At 41.8% G+C, this 19139-nt stretch overlaps 1 protein-coding gene across 1 annotated transcript in view; it reads left to right on the top strand.

The window, feature by feature from the left end:
* The window catches only part of LOC121545056 (leukocyte tyrosine kinase receptor-like), a 79209-nt gene that overhangs the window by 980 nt on the left and 59090 nt on the right, over positions 1–19139 (top strand). The window lies entirely within an intron of this gene.

Here is a 19139-nt window from a genome sequence, read left to right as displayed (position 1 = left end):
CTGCTTGTATATGTCTGTTTTAACGGTAGTTTACATTTCTGCATATAGTGTACCTGTACCTTTCGAAAATAAGCACACTAAGTTTAAACATGCCATCCTGACTGTCTTAAGAGGAATTATGACTGCACTCCCATACACTACATTTTACATTTACGTAATTTAGCAGACGCTCTTATCCAGAGCGACTTACAGTTAGTGAGTGCATACATATTTGATTTTTTTCATACTGGCCCCCCGTGGGAAACGAACCCACAACCCTTGCGTTGCAAGCGCCACGCTCTACCAACAGAGCTACACGGGGCCCCTACACTACACTACTACTACACTACACTACACTACTACTACACTACACTACACTACTACACTACACTACACTACACTACACTACACTACACTACTACTACACTACCACACTACCACATACTTCCTGCCCTTTTTTAAAATTACTTAAAACTAATTGTGGCAGTAAAACTTAATGTGTTGCTAATGCTAAATCATGCATTAGGAAAACATCAGCTTTTACTGCCACAATTTGTTTTAAGTATATATTACAGGAAAACACTAATGTAAGATTCATGAAGTTAAAATGTAAATTTAATATTAATAATTTACATAATGTGGTTTTGGCTTGGTTTAAAACATGTTTTACTTGCATAAATCTCTCAACATTTTAAATAGTAAAATTATATGAAAACTTTATTAACAAATTATAAAAGGGGGTTTTGCTCTCCTTTATAGTGGCTTATTTCTTCATGTTTAATGAAATCGTTCTTGCTATATATCATGGCAGAATATTCCTTAGATGAGGATCATTTAAGTATTTGACATCAAATGTGTTAATTACATCGGAACAAATTAGTAATTACACTGTAATAAAGTGGTATCAGTGGAGAGTAAAAGTCACTTTCTTACTCAATTATACCTTCTTCATCTCTTCAATGTGAGAACCAGAACTCATTTCACAGACCTTTATTACTCTGAGTACTGCAGCTTCACAGATTCTATTATTTTGGTAGTCATCCATGTGCTCATTAAAACTGAAAGCATGTCTTGTAGATGGGACCCATCACCAGAATTTATCCAATGCATCTTATTGTAATATATTAATTTATTTCCCAACTAAGTATTTATTGTGATGAACTGTTAGTTTAGTCAAATAGAGGCAGGGAATTCCAAGCATGTATATAATATTTTGATAACAGGCTTATCATTTAATTGGGTCTGAAAACAACCAAAACAAATGCTGATTTGTAGTGTGCACATTTGTAGATAATCTAGCTTGCAATTTTGACTGTGCTGGCAGCTGCTACCATAGAACTACTCTGATTTTCTCAATATTAAAACTTAAAATCACCACTTTGTCCCTTATAATAAGTTGTTTACCTATCTTGAAATGTTGGCTGTCTTGTGTATTTTCAATTAATAGAGTGAACCTATAGTGGTAGCTACAACATATAAAAATATATTAAAATCAGGTTAAACATGTTCAATCCTTGACCTTGATGCAGTACCTTATAAGACAAAGGAGCTGATCGTGGACTACAGAAAAAGAAGGGCCAAGCACACCCCCATTCACATCGACAGGGCTGTAGTGGAGCGTGTCGAGAGTTTCGAGTTACTTGGTGTCCACATCACTAAGGACCTATTATGGTCCAAACACACCAAGACAGTTGTGAAGAGGGCACGACAACGCCTATTTCCCCTCAGGAGGCTGAAAAGATTTGGCATGGGACCTCAGATCCTAAAAATGTCTATAGCTGCACCATCGAGAGCATCCTGACTAGTTGCATCACCGCTTGGTATGGCAACTACTCGGCATCCGACTGCAGGGCGCTACAGAGGGTAGTGCGTACGGCCGAGTACATCACTGGGGCCAAGCTTCCTGCCATCCAGGACCTCTATACCAAGCGGTGTCAGAGGAAGGCCCCAAAAATTGTCAAAGACTCAAGCCACCCAAGTCATAGACTGTTTTCTCTGCTACCGCACGGCAAGTGGTACCAGAGTGCCAAGTCTGGGACCAAAAGGCTCCTTAACAGCTTTTACCCCCAAGCCATAGAACTGCTGAACAGTTAATCAAATAGCTACCCAGACTATTTGCATTGACCCCTTCTTTTATTCTTATTTATTCTTATTTTTTGCACTGACTCTCTTGAACATGCTTAATGTACCCACACACTCACACATACAGTGCATTCGGAAAGTATTCAGACCCCTTCACTCTTTCCACATTTTCTAACATTTCTAGCCTTATTCTAAAATTGATTAAAAATTAAAAAAATCCTCATCAATCTACACACAATACCCAAATAATGACAAAGTGAAAACAGGTTTTTAGAAAAAATTGCAAATTTATAAAAAACTAAAACAGAAATACCTTATTTAAATAAGTATTCAGACCCTTTGCTATGAAACTAGAAATTGAGCTCAGGTGCATCCTGTTTCCATTGATCATCCTTGAGATGTTTCTACATCTTGATTGGAGTCCACCTGTGGTAAATTCTATTGATTGGACATGATTTGGAAAGGCACACACCTGTCTATATAAGGTCCCACAGTTGACAGTGCACGTCAGAGCGAAAACCAAGACATGAGGTCGAAGGAATTGTCCGTAGAGCTCCGAGAATGGATTGTGTCGAGGCACAGATCTGGGGATGGGTACCAAAACATTTCTGCAGCATTGAAGGTCCCCAAGAACACAATGGCCTCCATCATTCTTAAATGGAAGAAGTTTGGAACCACCAAGACTCTTCCTAGAGCTGGTCGCCCGGCCAAACTGAGCAATCGAGGGAGAAGGGCCTTGGTCAGGGAGGTGACCAAGAACCCGATGGTCATTCTGACAGAGCTCTAGAGTTCCTCTGTGGAGATGGGAGAACCTTCCAGAAGGACAACCATCTCTGCAGCACTCCACCAATCAGATCTTTATGGTAGTGGCGAGACGGAAGCCACTCCTCAGTAAAAGGCACATGACAGCCCGCTTGGAGTTTGCCAAAAGGCACATAAAGACTGTCAGACCATGAGAAACAAGATTCTCTGGTCTGATGAAACCAAGATTGAACTATTTGGCCTGAATGCCAAGCGTCACGTCTGGAGGAAACCTGGCACCATCCCTACAGTGAAGTGGTGGCAGCATCATGCTGTGTGGATGTTTTTCAGTGGCAGGGACTGGGAGACTAGTCAGGATTGAGGGAAAGATGAACGAAGAAAAGTACAGAGAGATCCTTGATGAAAACCTGCTCCAGAGCGCTCAGGACCTCAGACTGGGGTGAAAGTGAATCTTCCAACAGGACAATGACCCTAAGCACACAGCCAAGACAACACAGGAGTGGCTTCGGGACAAGTCTCTGAATGTCCTTGAGTGGCCCAGCCATAGCCCGGACTTGAACCCGATCTAACATCTCTGGAGAGACCTGAAAATAGCAGTGCAGCAACGCTCCCCATCCAACCTGACAGAGCTTGAGAGGATCTGCAGAGAGGAATGGGAGAAACTCCCCAAATACAGATGTGCCAAGCTTTTAGCATCATACCTAAGAACATTTCTAAAAACCTGTTTTTGCTTTGTCATTATGGGGTATTGTGTGTAGATTGATGAGGGAAAAAAACAATTTAATCCATTTTAGAATAAGGCTGTAACGTAACAAAATGTGGAAAAAGTCAAGGGGTCTACACTGACAGTGGCGTACTACACTGACAGTGGAGATCGGTGCCGTTTAAGATGAGGGAGGAGGATAATTTTTTTTAATGAGCATGGCGTTATTTATATTACAGCATATTGGATGACTGTCATTCATATTCCATTCACCCAGCTCAATGTAACATCGAAAGGTTTAGGCTACTACATGATACTCAAATTTTCCCTATACCCATCCATGAGGTTGCTACAACCTAGCCTATGAATGAACGTTTACAACGTATGCGCACAGGTCGAGAGAAATTTGAGTAATCAAGGTGACAAACATTGACACATTCAATACCGCCTTGCACAATCTTGCCTACATCTAGCTGATCTAGGGTTTAATCATTAGTCCAACAGATGCAAAAGAGAGCTTCTATTGGACAAATTGAGGTATGTTTATCCCTGTTTTGTTCCATTTGCTTCCGTTTAAGAAATATTTTTAAACAGAATCAGTGGAATGAATACACCCCTGATCACACGCAAACACAGTTCACTTTCATAGCAGCCACATACAAACAGCTTTCCAAGCCAAACCTTCATATCATAACCGCTAACCGCTACACACAGCCTACATCGTTGTTACCATATTAGCTAACATCAAGTCAACATAGCTACTAGAACTAACACGTTAGGAAACCTGCTACAATCATGCAGTACAGTGTACAGTTAGCAAGCAGTTTAGCAGTTACACCGGTGGGCCCCGGTGGCAATAAATTCATAAAACCAAAAGCTTACCTTGACGTGGAAGAGTTCCAGTGTTGGATAGCCATAGCCATAGCCAGCTAGGTAACATAGCATCCCGCTCTGTCTGAGTCTGTTGTTTGAGTAGGCTAAACTAGCTTGCTGCATTCGCTAGCTAAGTAAGTGAAAGTGAAAGTGAAAACATTCTAAATATAGCTAGCTCTCTCTCTCTTGTTTCTCCTTAATTTTTAAAGAAATGAATATGTTCAAAACTGTTTAACTATTGTCTTTCTCTCTCTTTGAGTCAATTACTCACCACATTGTATGCACTGCAGTGCTAGCTAGCTGTAGCTTATGCTTTCAGTACTAGATTCCTTCTCTGATCCTTTGATTGGGTGGACAACATGTCAGTTCATGCTGCAAGAGCTCTGATAGGTTGGAGGACGTCCTCCGGATGTTGTCATAACTACTGTGTAAGTCTATGGAAGGGGGGGGGGGCTCCTAGGTTTTGTATTGAAGTCAATGTACCCAGAGGAGGACGGAAATTAGCTGTCCTCCGGCTACACCATGGTGCTACCCTACAGAGTGCTGTTTAGGCTACTGTAGACCTTCATTGCAAAACAGTGTGTTTTAATAAATTATTTGGTCACATGTTTATATATTTAGTATAGTTTAATCTAAAAAGTATATATTGTTTTATGTTTCATTATTTTTATCTTTAGGATATTCACTGAGGTCCTCCTTTCCTCCTCTGAGGAGACTCCACTGTACACTGACACTCTAACACAACACACACACACACACACACACAGACACACACACACACACACACACACACACACACACACACACACACACACACACACACACACACACAGTCTAATACAGCTAACCTTGTGGGGGCACACAATTCAGTCCCATTCAAAATCAAATTTTATCTAACCCCTAACCCTAAACCTAACCCTAACCTGTACTCTTACCCTTACCCTAACCCTAACCTTAACCCAAAAACCTAACCTTAACCCTAACCCTAAACTAACCCTATCTCCTAACCCTAACCCTAAAACTAACCCTAGCTCCTAACCCTAACCATTCATGTAATTCTAACCCTAACACTAATTCTAACCTTAACCCTAAACCTCCTAGAAATAGCATTTGACCTCGTGGGGACTAACAAAATGTCCCCAGTTGGACACATTTGTGTTTGTTTACTATTCTTGTGGGGACTTCTGGTCCATAGACGATGCAATTGCCATCACACTACACACTGCCTTATTACATTTTAGTCATTTAGCAGACGCTCTTATCCAGAGCGACTTACAGTTAGTGAGTGCATACATTATTATTTTTTATTTTTTTCATACTGGCCCCCCGTGGGAATCGAACCCACAATCCTGGCGTTGCAAACACCATGCTCTACCAACTGAGCTACATCCCTGTCGGCCATTCCCTCCGCTACCCTGGACGACGCTGGGCCAATTGTGCGCCGCCCCATGGGTCTCCCGGTCGCGGCCGGCTATGACAGAGCCTTATCCCATCTGGACAAGAGGTATACCTACAGTTGAAGTCGAAAGTTTACATACACTTAGGTTGGAGTCCACAAATTTCTTGTTAGTTTTGGCAAGTTGGTTAGGGCATCTACTTTTGCATGACAGAAGTTTACAGAAGTTTACAGACAGATTATTTCACTTATAATTCACTGTATCACAATTCCAGTGGGTCAGAAGTTTACATACACTAAGTTGACCGTGCCTTTAAACAGCTTGGGAAATTCCAGAAAATGATGTCATGGCTTTAGAAGCTTCTGATAGGCTAATTGACATCATTTGAGTCAATTGGAGGTGTACCTGTGGATGTATTTCAAGGCCTACCTTCAAACTCAGTGCCTCTTTGCTTGACATCATGGGAAAATCAAAAGAAATCAGCCAAGATGAGAAAAAAAATTGTAGACCTCCACAAGTCTGGTTCATCCTTGGGAGCAATTTCCAAATGCCTGAAGGTACCACATTCATCTGTACAAACAATAGTACGGAAGTATAAACACCATGGGACCACGCAGCCATCATACCGCTCAGGAAGGAGACGCGTTCTTACTCCTGGATATTACTTTGGTGCGAAAAGTGCAAATCAATCCCAGAACAACAGCAAAGGACCTTGTGAAGATGCTGGAGGAAACATGTACAAAACTATCTATATCTACAGTAAAACGAGTCCTATATCGACATAACCTGAAAGGCCGCTCAGCAAGGAAGAAGCCACTGCTCCAAAACCGCCATAAAAAAGCCAGACTACAGTTTGCAACTGCACATGGGGACAAAGATCATACTTTTTGGAGAAATGTCCTCTGGTCTGATGAAACAAAAATAGAACTGTTTGGCCATAATGACCATCGTTATGTTTGGAGGAAAAAGGGGTCAGTTTGCAAGCCGAAGAACACCATCCCAACCATGAAGCATACTAATTGAGTGTATGTAAACTTCTGACCCACTGGGAATGTGATGAAATAAAAAAAAGCTGAAATAAATCATTCTCTCTACTATTATTCTGACATTTCACATTCTTAAAATAAGGTGGTGATCCTAACTGACCTAAAACAGGGAATGTTAACTAGGATTAAATGTCAGGAATTGTGAAAAACTTAGTTTAAATGTTTTTGGCTAAGGTGTATGTAAACTTCCGACTTCAACTGTATGTAAGAATGCTGTTCATTGACTATAGCTCAGCATTCAACACCATAGTACCCTCCAAGCTCATCATTAAGCTTGAGGCCCTGGGTCTCAACCCCGCCCTGTGCAATTGGGTCCTGAACTTCCTGACGGGCCATCCCCCAGGTGGTGAAGGTAGGACACAACATCTCCTCTTCACTAATCCTCAACACTGGGGCCTCACAAGGGTGTGTGCTCAGCCCCCTCCTGTGCTCCCTGTTCACACATGACTGCTTAGCCATGCACGCCTCCAACTCAATCATCAAGTTTGCAGACGACACAACAGTAGTAGGCTTGATTACCAACAACGATGAGATAGCCTACAGGGTGGAGGTGAGGGCTCTGGGAGTGTGTTGTCAGGAAAATAACCTCTCACTCAACGCCAACAAAACAAAGGAGATGATCGTGGACTTCAGGAAACAGCAGAGGGAGTACCCCCCTATCCACATCGACGGGACTGCAGTGGAGAAGGTGGAAAGTTTTAAGTTCCTCGGCGCACATATCACTGACATACTGAAATGGTCCACCCACACAGATAGTGTGGTGAAGAAGGCACAACAGGGTCTCTTCAACCTCAGGAGGCTGAATAAATTTGGCCTGTCACATAAAACCCTCACAAACTTTTACAGATGCACAATTGAGAGCATCCTGTTGGGCTGCATTACCGCCTGGGATGGCAACTGCACCGCCCACAACCGCAGGGCTCTCCAGAGGGTGGTGCGGTCTGCACAACGCATCACCGGGGGCAAACTACCTGCCCTCCAGGACACCTACAGCACCCAATGTCACAGGAAGGCCAAAAAGATAATCAAGGACAACTACCACCCGAGCCATTGCCTGTTCACCCCACTATCATCCAGAAGGCGAGGTCAGTACAGATGCATCAAAACTGGGACAGAGAGACTGAAAAACAGCTTCTATCTCAAGGCCATCAGACTGTTAAACAGCCATCACTAGCACAGAGGCGCTGCTGCCTACATACAGACTTGAAAATCACTGCCCACTTTAATAAATGGAACACTAGTCACTTTAATAATGCCACTTTAATAATGTTTACATATTTTGCATTACTCGTGTCATATGTATATACTGTATTCTATACTATCTATTGCATCTTAGCCTATGCCGCTCTGACAATGACATTGCTCATCCATATATTTATATATTCTTATTCCATTCCTTTACTTAGATTTGTGTGTATTATATTTGTTGTGAAACTGTTAGATATTACTTGCTAGATATTATTGCACTGTCGGAACTAGAAGCACAAGCATTTCGCTACACTCGCAATAACATCTGCTAACCATGTGTATGTGACCAATACGTTTGATTTGATTTGATTTTACATGTTGTATTTGGCACGTGAGAAATACAATTTTGATTTGATTTATAAAGCAAGAGACATTAAAAGTGATGTATCACTCAGCAGAAAGCAGATGCCAAGCCATGCTTCTCTACTGATTTTATATATTCTTGCCAGGCATTGCTTAGATAGCTCACCAATGGCATTGTTTTTTTGATTAGCTGCCCTTATTATCCATATAACTGATTAAATAACTTATCCAATGGTATGCTTTGAAGGTCATCACGGTAAAGTTACTAAATAATCTATTCCATAAGGCAAAACAGGGCACAGATCTCAATCTGAATTAGCAATTGGTATCATTTTCACCTCTGGCACAATCAAGTAGTTCTTTTTCTAGCATACTAATGAAAATAGACTACAACTTAGTTTGCAGAACATGTTTGAGCCTTTGTTATTCTGCAAGATGACAAAATGTCTTCCTGTAAATGCCAGTTAACTAAGACCAGAATTATGTCTCTGTGTCTCAGTCTAAATAGCCCTGTGCATTGTTTTGGTTTGACTCTTGCTTTTAGTATGATTGAAGAAGCAACTGCCAGAAGTAAGGAGGGAATCCAAACCTGATTTGAGGTTACTTAAGAAAATATACTTGATTCATTAAAATACCCATGCATGACTCAGAGACACTCTCATTGGAATTATTGAGCTATAGTGATATGTACCGGTACTGTAGGGCTTTTTGTTCACTGTAGACTTTTCAATAACCAAGAAGGGAAAGGAGGTGACCATCTTACAGTATGTGCATGACCTGCTTAACTTCATTTGTGTTTTAATAAGAAGAACCACAATTAATGTCGGTTCCCTCCCTCCATCTGTCTAGGTGAAATTAACACCAACAGCAGACAGCAAAGGGAATTGCTCTATATGTTGTCTCTGAAATCTACTGTCCACACTGGTTGCAGCTTCACATTTATTTCAATTAGATGTAATCTAAACTTAATTTGATTATTTTGAATTGATATACGAGCTGACATGGCTGCTGGTGAAAATCTCAGTTGGGAGTGAGCTCTCCTTTAGTTAGAATACTGCTATTGTAAACAGTCTTTGTACAGAAATATGTACTGTAGGCTATACACCATATTATCGTAGATAGATATAAGTAAGTGGCGGAGGTCACTGCCTCCCGTGAGATTTTTTTTGTAGAACGACTGTGAGAAGGTCACTTCTGGTGACTTAAAAAAAATACATTCTCCCAAATGCATGAAAATGTAATTATGTTGACACCATTGGAAATATAAGTGATGCGTGCCTACTGCACTGTAGGGAGATGATAAGGAGCAAGCGGTGGCTATGTGCTCGTGGCTCTCATTCTCCACCTCTCGCTCTGTTTGATCTTATAGGGATGGTGAGAGATTTTGTCAACTACGCCCTTTTTCTACATACCCAGAGTCAGAACTCATGGATACCATTTTTATGTATCTGCATGCAGTTTGAAGGAAGTTGAAGGTAGCCCTTGCTAACTAGCATGCTAGCTGTCATTGCGCTAATGCTAGTTATCAATTGCGCTAATGCTAGTTAGCAACTTCCTTCAAACTGCATGTAGAAACATAAAAATGGTATCCATGAGTTCATCTGAAAAAGGGCTTAGTTGACAAAATCTCGAGCTAAATATATTTTTGGGGGGAGTGGCGGCAACGCCTAAATGAATATAGGGGAAACACTGTAGATGACCACCGCAGAAGTCTTCAGTTTACAGTAATACAAGTTTAATGCAGAACACCTTTTTGGGCTATATTCCTGCGTATTGACTGGGCCAGTATTGTAGACTAATTAGAAGGCTGTACTGTAGTAGAGTTTCAGGTTCACTTCAGAGAGATACTAGATCAAAGGTCTGCCTGCTGGGCATCATAATGCTGCTGGAGTGACATGACATGAGAATGCAGCTGTGCATGTTAGGCCCAAGGCCGCCAGTTGCCAGGCTTAGGTTGTCTTTACATTAGTGAAATATGTGTAGTTTTGAAGCTTTACGCTACAAAAATATGTGCCGTGGAACTAGTACGTGTCATTAAACTAGTGTAGTGTAAAGAGGCTCTTAGATGGAAGAGCTGTTCAGGCCATTGTGAAAACCTTTCTGTACTGTCATATCAGATTCAATATGCTAACGTTATGCCATGGTAATATATTAATATTAGATGAGAGACTGGATTTTGGGGAATGTTGAACTTGGCAAGAATATATACAGTGCATTAAGAAAGTATTCAGACCCCTTGACTTTTTCCACATTTTGTTACGTTACAGCCTTATTCTAAAATGGATTAAATTGTTTTGTTCCCCTTATCAATCTACACACAATACCCCATAATGACAAAGCAAAAACAGGTTTTTAGATTTTTTGGAAAAAAATCTGACCCTTTACTCAGTACTTTGTTGAAGCTCCTTTGGCAGTGATTACAGCTTCAAGTTTTCTTGGGTATGATGCTACAAGCTTGGCACACCTGTATTTGGGGAGTTTCTCCCATTCTTCTCTGCAGATCCTCTTAAGCTCTGTCAGGTTGGATGGGGAGCGTCGCTGAACAGCTATTTTCAGGTCTCTCAAGAGATGTTAGATCGGGTTCAAGTCCGGGCTCTGGCTGGGCCACTCACATTCAGAGACTTGTCCCGAAGCCACTCCTGCATTGTCTTGGCTGTGTGCTTAGGGTCGTTGTCCTGTTGGAAGGTGAACCTTCGCCCCAGTCTGAGGTCCTAAGCACTCTGGAGCAGGTTTTCATCAAGGATCTCTCTGTACTTTGCGCCGTTCATCTTTCCCTCGATCCTGATTAGTCTCCCAGTCCCTGTCACTGAAAAACATCCCCACAGCATGATGCTGCCACCACCATAATTCACTGTAGGGATAGTGCCCGGTTTCCTCCAGATGTGACGCTTGGCATTCAGGCCAAAGAGTTCAATCTTGGTTTCATCAGACCAGAGAATCTTGTTTCTCTTGGCCTGAGAGTCCTTTAGGTGCCTTTTGGCAATCTCCAAGCGGGCTGTCATGTTCCTTTTACTATGGAGTGGCTTCCGTCTGGCCACTCTACCATAAAGGCCTGATTGGTGGAGTGCTGCTGAGATGGTTGTCCTTCTGGAAGGTTCTCCCATCTCCACAGAGGAACTCTGGAGCTCTGTCAGAATGAACATTGGGTTCTTGGTCACCTCCCTGACCAAGGCCCTTCTCCCCTGATTGCTCAGTTTGTCCGGGCAGCCAGCTCTAGGAAGAGTCTTGGTGGTTCCAAACTTCTTCCATTTAAGAATGATGGAGGCCACTGTGTTCTTGGGGACCTTCGATGCTGCAGAAATGTTTTGGTGCCCTTCACCAGATCTGTGCCTCGACACAATCCTGTCTCGGAGCTCTACGGACAATTCCTTTGACCTCATGGCTTGGTTTTTGCTCTGACATGCACTGTTAACGGTATATAGACCTTATAGACAGGTGTGCGCCTTTCCAAATCATGTCCAATCAATTACATTTACCACAGGTTGACTCCAATCAAGTTGTAGAAACATTTCAAGGATGATCAATGGAAAGAGGATGCACCTGAGCAAAATGTAGTCTCATAGCAAAGGGTCTGAATACTTATGTAAATAAGGTATTCCTGTTTTTTATTTTTGAATACATTTGCAAAAATTTATAAAAACCTGTTTTCGCTTTGTCACTATGGGTATTGTTTGTAGATTGATGTGGATTCATTTATTTTAAATCAATTTTAGAATAAGGCTGTAACGTAACAAAATGTGTAAAAAGTCAAGGGGTCTGAATACTTTCCGAATGCACTGTACTCTGTAACCTCCAATACTTTGATTCTCACTTGAATTTGTTTATTATGATGGCATATTTAATAGATTTTTTTACTGTATGAATGAACAGATGGGCTGTGCATTTAATTAAGCAGTTAATTGTGAACCTTGTCTCAATTAGCAATTAACGCAGTGTTAATATATTTGAATAACAAGGAAGAAGATGAAAACTCTTTAAGACTCAAGGACATTTAGAAAACAGCATAATATACTACAGGTGGTGCCATTGATGCGAATCATTTTGTGGCTTGTTGCTCCTAAAGCTCAATTAGAGGGGAATAATGAGTGTTGGCAGATTCAGACAAATTCGAATTCTAAAGTAATATTTTCAAGGTAACTTGTAGTGAATGACAAAGCTTTACTCTCTGATGTGCTTTACATCTGCTAAACACATTACCCAATGTGGGTACTATACCAAGACTGCAATATAACATCTTATTAGCCGGAAGTAAGAAAGCAATAACAAGACACTGGCTATCACCTCAAGTACCAACCATCCTGGACTGGACCAACATAACCAACGACATCCAAGATATGGAACAAATAACAGCTACAATCCGCTTGAAACTGGACCCCTTTGTAAATACCTGGACCTAACGGACATCATATATAAACCAAAAAACAACAGAACCCATCTAAATAACAGACCAAAGAAGACCAGACTCCAAAACATAGAACAATGAAATACATAATAGGAAGAAGGATAATGTACCAGTGTGAAGACAATGGAAATGTATTAATCTTAAACAAATATGTTTAAATAAATGTACAAGTTGTATTAAATTGTATTTTATTAAATAAAGTAGTGCCCCCAGTAGGTAAGCCCTCATCTGATGGCATCCATGGCATGGCATCTGCCACTTCATAAGCCAGTGATGAGCCATTTCCTGGTGGATAATCAAAACCAGGCTGTGAAAATGTATTTACCCCCTTTAGACATTGTTCTAAATGATAAAGACTTTCAACATGTTTTCAGTTAATCAATCCCTCGTTTCATGTTATGTGAATGATTGGAGCAGTTAGATTGTAGGCCTCCCTGAATGGAATACAGCCTGATACGTCTTTTAAATGGTGACCTACTGTACCGTAGATTGCATGACTCACTAGGGAATTGTTGATTTTAATGCAGAATTGAAAGGTTCTCACATTTTCTATGAAGATGACGCCATCTACACTATATATACAAAAGTATGTGGACAACCCTTCAAATGAGTGGATTCGGCTATTCCAGCCACACCCGTTGCTGACAGGTGTATAAAATTGGGCACATAGCCATGCAATCTCCATAGACAAACATTGGCAGTAGAATGACCTTACTGAAGAGCTCAGTGACTTGTAACGTGGCACCATCAAAGGATGCCACCTTTCTATCAAGTCAGTTCGTCAAATTTCTGCCCTGCTAGAGCTGCCCCGGTGAACTGTAAGTGCTGTTATTGTGAAGTGGAAACGTCTAGGAGCAACAACGGCTCAGCCGCAAAGTGGTAGGCCACACAAGCTCACAGAATGGGACCGCCCAGTGCTGAAGCACTGTCCTCGGTTGCAACACTCACCAACGAGTTCCAAACTTCCTCTGGAAGTAACGTCAGCACAATAACTGTTACTCGGGAGCTTCATGAAATGCGTTTCCATGGCCGAGCAGCCGCACACAAGCCTAAGATCACCATGCGCAATGCCAAGCGTCGGCTGGAGTGGTGTAATGCTTGCTGCCATTACACTCTGGAGCAGTGGAAACGTGTTCTCTGGAGTGATGAATCGCACTTCACCATCTGGCAGTCCAATGGACGAATCTGGGTTTGGCGGATGCCAGGAGAACACTACCTGCCCGAATGCATAGTGCCAACTGTACATTTGGTGGAGGAGGAATAATGGTCTGGGGCTGTTTTTCATGGTTTGGGCTAGGCCTTTTAGTTCCAGTGAAGGCAAATCTTAATGGTACAGCATACAATGACATTCTAGATGATTCTGTGCTTTCAACTTTGTGGCAACAGTTTGGGGAAGGCCCTTTCCTGTTTCAGCATGACAATGCCCCCATGCACAAATCGATGTCCATACAGAAATGGTTTGTCGAGATCAGTGTGGAAGAATTTGACTGGCCTGCACAGAGCCCTGACCTCAACCCCATCGAACACCTTTGGGATGAATTGGAACGCCGACTGCGAGCCAGGCCTAAACGCCCAACATCAGTGCCTGACCTCACTAATGCTCTTTTGGCTGAATGGAAGCAAGTCCCTGCAGCAATGTTCTAACATCTAGTGGAAAGCCTTCCCAGAAGAGTGGAGGCTGTGATAGCAGCAAAGGGGAGACCAACTCCATATTAATGCCCATGATTTTGGAATGAGATGTTCGATGAGCAGGTGTCCACATACGTTTGGTCATATTATGTAATTTGACCAGCATTATGCATAGTCTCAGATATCCCTGACCTTGGAGCAGCGTAAGCCTATAGGCAATGGCACAAAGTCTAGGGAGAATGTCATCTTCTCTATGATATTTCGAAAGGGGAAAAAAAAAATCTCTGATGTACTGTATGTCGTCATAGCATATAGATTTCAGTGTGTTAATGGAAAAGCGAGGTTGTGATGGTTCATATTTCCTTCCTGTCTCTGTGGTCAGTCCAGATATTGCCATCCTATGGGGTCCTCCCGAACAAAGTCCTCTAAAAATTGCCAATTTCCACTAACATGGACAAGAACTGAACATTATATAAAAACCTCACTCTTCAATGTGTTAATGGAAAAGCGAGGTCGTGATGGGGTTAGTGGATGGATGGGGGATAGAGAGGATGTGTGGGGGGGGGGCAGAATGTCTGGATGTTGTGGGCTTTTAGTGTAAATGGATGGACAGGGGTCTGAGGAACCCTTGCATCTAATTCAAGCCTAGCTGCAACCAATGAAATTATAAATTGAATTATGGAGCGTAATTTTTGGGAAATGCCAAAAGCCTGATTCACTGCATATGAATAGGTCCTTAGAAGTGTGGAGAGAAAAGACCAGCATTTTGCTCCAACAACAGACCCTGTATTTTGTCGCAGACTTGCGGTGCGGTAGCCATGTTTTTCCTAGTGGTCAAATAGTCTCTCTAGGTAGGAAAGGACGAGGCAAGTTGCAGCACAGACCCTGTTCCCAGTTATGCTTAGTTTGAAAAATAAAGAGGAACTTATTACAGCTGGAGGCCTGGATATTTCCATCCAGTCTCTGTGATCAGTCCAGATCTAGGGTTCCTCCTGAACAAAGTTCTTTGGAAATTGCCAATTTCCACTAACATGAAAACACTGTCGTGGTATTTTGGCTTGCTGATTGACAGAGAGCAGATTTTGCTGAGTTTTACCTCTTCGCTGTTGAGTTTGTGCTCTTGAGGATATCTGTAATCACAAGAGCCCAGTCTCCTGTGTATTTGATTTTCTGCAGCGGTGCTCTCCTGGATGTGTCAGTGGTGTGCATCAGAGTTCTGGTGGACAGCCCCATACGATATGTCTGGAATGAGCAAGAAAATAAAACCTGAAACACAATTTCCTGTGGTGGGTCATGACCATGTTTTGGAATTCCATGTTCTGTTATCATAAGTTTGGTTCTGTATGTCTAATGGAGAAAAACCTGCTCTAACGGCCTATTAATAGGGCTTGAATTTGTCAGACTGACATCTTCCTAATCCTTTAGAACAATGAGGTTCAGCAGAGAAGTTGTTGGTTGACTCCAGAGTTACTTAAGTCTGTAACCACAGTAAGTATAGTACCAGTCACAGACTAACAGAGTAGACCTTCATTCAAATAGGCTGACCAGTTAAGTTGCTGGACTTTGTCAGTCTCGCTGCCCTAGTGGGACAAATGAAAAGGGCAATATTCCTCCCTGAATGGATACCAGTCAGGAAGAGCCATGTCAACCTGTTTTCATTCCACTAATGTACACTATAGCATTTGAAATAGGATTGGGATGTACTTAAGACATAATACATGAATAGGAAGTTGACTGCAGGAAGTAATCCCTGGTTATATTTGATCATTATTAACTCTATACTGGGTAAGGAACATAATTGCTTAATCTCAGCTCTATATGATATGACAGGAATGCGAAAGCCTTCAGTGAAAGCCTTCAGTTAATGAGGAAAACATTCCTGTTGACAGGCTTGGTGAAGAGCGCTGTGCAAATATGCAGCCAATGTGCTCGTGGTTTCACTGTCCTGGAACCTAATGAACGTCAAGCACTTCTAATGAAGAGTACAGATGTGTTCAACAGATGTGTGTTCAACACATGTGCTGCTCTGTTTATCAGTGAGTCCACTGTCTTGTCTCCTCTTCTTCCAAGATACTTCTTAGCCTCTGAGAGCAGGGAGCTGGTTTGGTGTCAAGGTCAAACATAATGGCTCTGAGTCAGATCATACCGTAGATATTATATTGATGTTGAAGCTGTATTGTACAAGTCCCTATGTATGGATGGATACACAATATACAGTATCATAACATTTTCGAATAGAAAATGATTACACTTGGAGTCCAATCTCTAATCTAATTTTACAAGGGAACCCAATGTCCAGGAGTTACTTCCTATTTTAAGCTCATGGGAGTCTTATCCCTCCGTGTTTTCTTTAAATGGTGATAAAGTATACCCTTGTGGTTCAGTGTGTTATAGCTGGTGTTGGTGAGGTGGTGGATGGTTGTCGAAAAGTGAGAAAGTGAGGAAACGAGCGTAAGTTGACATTTAAATACATCCCAAGATTTACACCCATTGGTTGTGTCACGCCCTGGCTCTGGGGACTCTTAAAAGTTGAGCCAGGGTGTGTAGTGTCTATGTTGTAGTTTCTATGTTTTTGTTCTAGTTCGTGTTTTCTATGTTGGCCAGGGTGGTTCCCAATCAGAGGCAGCTGATTCTCGTTGTCTCTGATTGGGAACCATACTTAGGCAGCCTGTTGGCACTAGTTAATTGTGGGATCTTGTTCTGTATAGGTTTGTGTTGGTGAACCTTTAGACTTCACGTATCGTTTTGTTATTGTGTAAAGTACTCATTAAAATATGTACGCCTATCACGCTGCGCCTTGGTCTGCCTCTTACAACGATTGTGACAGGTTGAGAGAGAGGAAGGTACTAATTGCAAGAGTGGGCCCATAGGTTAAACAGCAAGCGTGAGGAATGTGCATTATTGTGCGATGCTTATAGGCTATAAGCTAAATAGGTGAGTAACATTCCGCACATGGCTAATAGGAAAGAGGAGAAGCAACAAGAAGTTATGCTGAGGATGATGATGTTTGTATTCATTCTCAATATGCCCGTACAATAGGAAACAAAAGTGAATTATGTTAAGCTTACTAGATGAAGTTAAACGAGCATTCAGACTGAACTTTCATAAACGACATTAGAAAAAGACAAGGCTGTTGCTCAGAACAATGTGATATGATTTTGGGCTCTTTCTCTACCAGATCCTTTTTCGCCTTGATAGTAAATTGACTGTCTTGATAGTTTTTTTTGTTGTTCTGTTTTTAGTTTCCAGTCTTGTCCAGTTTCCACTGTTAAAGAGTCAGTACAGAACTTTATAGCTTTGTATGTGGCTTTTCTGACGACTTAGGAAAGATGGTGATGATGACTGAGTTGTAGCACTGTGACAGGCATTCAATGGTCCATTGGAAGAATAGCACCATGGTTTATGCCTTTTAGCTTCAGTAAATTGCCCATGCACTGTCAAAGCTCTATTATTAGTCTATCCCTCTGGACATCCCCTCTCAGTGGGTACAGCACCAGCTCCTGTACATCCTGCAGAGCTTTTAACACCAACATGTGTGAGACATCTGATATGTTTAGGCATTTCTGCATGAATAGACAGTGCATGACTTAAACAGGATATAAATTGGTGTCAGTTGGGAATGATGCAGACCACTGATTCTAGTTGATGTCTCTCTACAACAAACCATGCCTCAGGATTTGGATATAGATTTCATTAAAACAAGATTGCAAATAAATGTCTCGCTTCTAAAGAACTTTTCTGTGAATTATTTCATTTTCCTACAGATTATATCAAGTGTTATACGTTTTGGGCACTCTTTTGGTCAGAATACAATTTTGCAAAATCTGAAATAGCTCAGTACTGCTTTATTAACATATCATAATCCACTATGTGCTAGAACCCTTGGAAGGAAAAAAAATGACTATGAAAATATAATGAGCAAAACGCTCCAGTGTGAGAATGTACTGTAAGCTACAGCGTTCCCTGAACTAAATATCTTTCAAGTCCATTTTATGTGGCAATTTAAATGTTTTACTGTAGGTGTTTGTTCTGTTTCACAGACCTCCTCAGAGCATGAAAGGTGTGAGGTGAAATGGAACACATGCAAACAATTCAAATTGCTCAAATGTACCCAAAAGGCTGTTATCAAGAGTAAACATTTCACATTGTGGGGTTTTTGTAGTGCGTGCCAGGTACACCAGACATTAACTTTGAAGTTGAACTAAATGTGACAGAGAGGTTATGAACCCAGGTTTGTGTGATTGAGTTGAAATGCTGTGGAATACCATCTTTGTCTTCAGACCGTGGGACGTTGTCATCCTCTCTTAGATCATGAGGCTATAGTATAAGTTGACATTACTCTTCCCAGAGGGGATAAAGCCTTTCTGAAGCAGGCAGATGTTCTTCCAGTGGATGACTCAGCAGGGGACAGAGGATGTAAGAAGACGTTGTTCTGCTGCATGATGTTCTGAGAAGGGAAAGAGTAGAGGAGGAGAGACAAGTCTGCTTAGGAGCTTGTTGGCAGTGTGGAGACGTGGAGCTGGGTGACTAAGCAGGCCCAGCTGTCTCCGTCAAATGTGCTCAGTCGCCTGTGCAGCTCAACAGCTGGAGTAGCCAGCACACGACACAGCCTGGACCTGAATCACAGGCTCCGCTTTGAGGCTGGGCCTGCACTAGCTAATGAGCCAGATCATCCATTCCTGGCATGTCTGAAGATGACCAGATATCCTGCGATT

This window comes from Coregonus clupeaformis, chromosome 29 (assembly GCF_020615455.1).
Source record: "Coregonus clupeaformis isolate EN_2021a chromosome 29, ASM2061545v1, whole genome shotgun sequence".
Classification (NCBI taxonomy): domain Eukaryota; kingdom Metazoa; phylum Chordata; class Actinopteri; order Salmoniformes; family Salmonidae; genus Coregonus; species Coregonus clupeaformis.
This window is presented reverse-complemented; position numbering and strand designations above follow the sequence as displayed.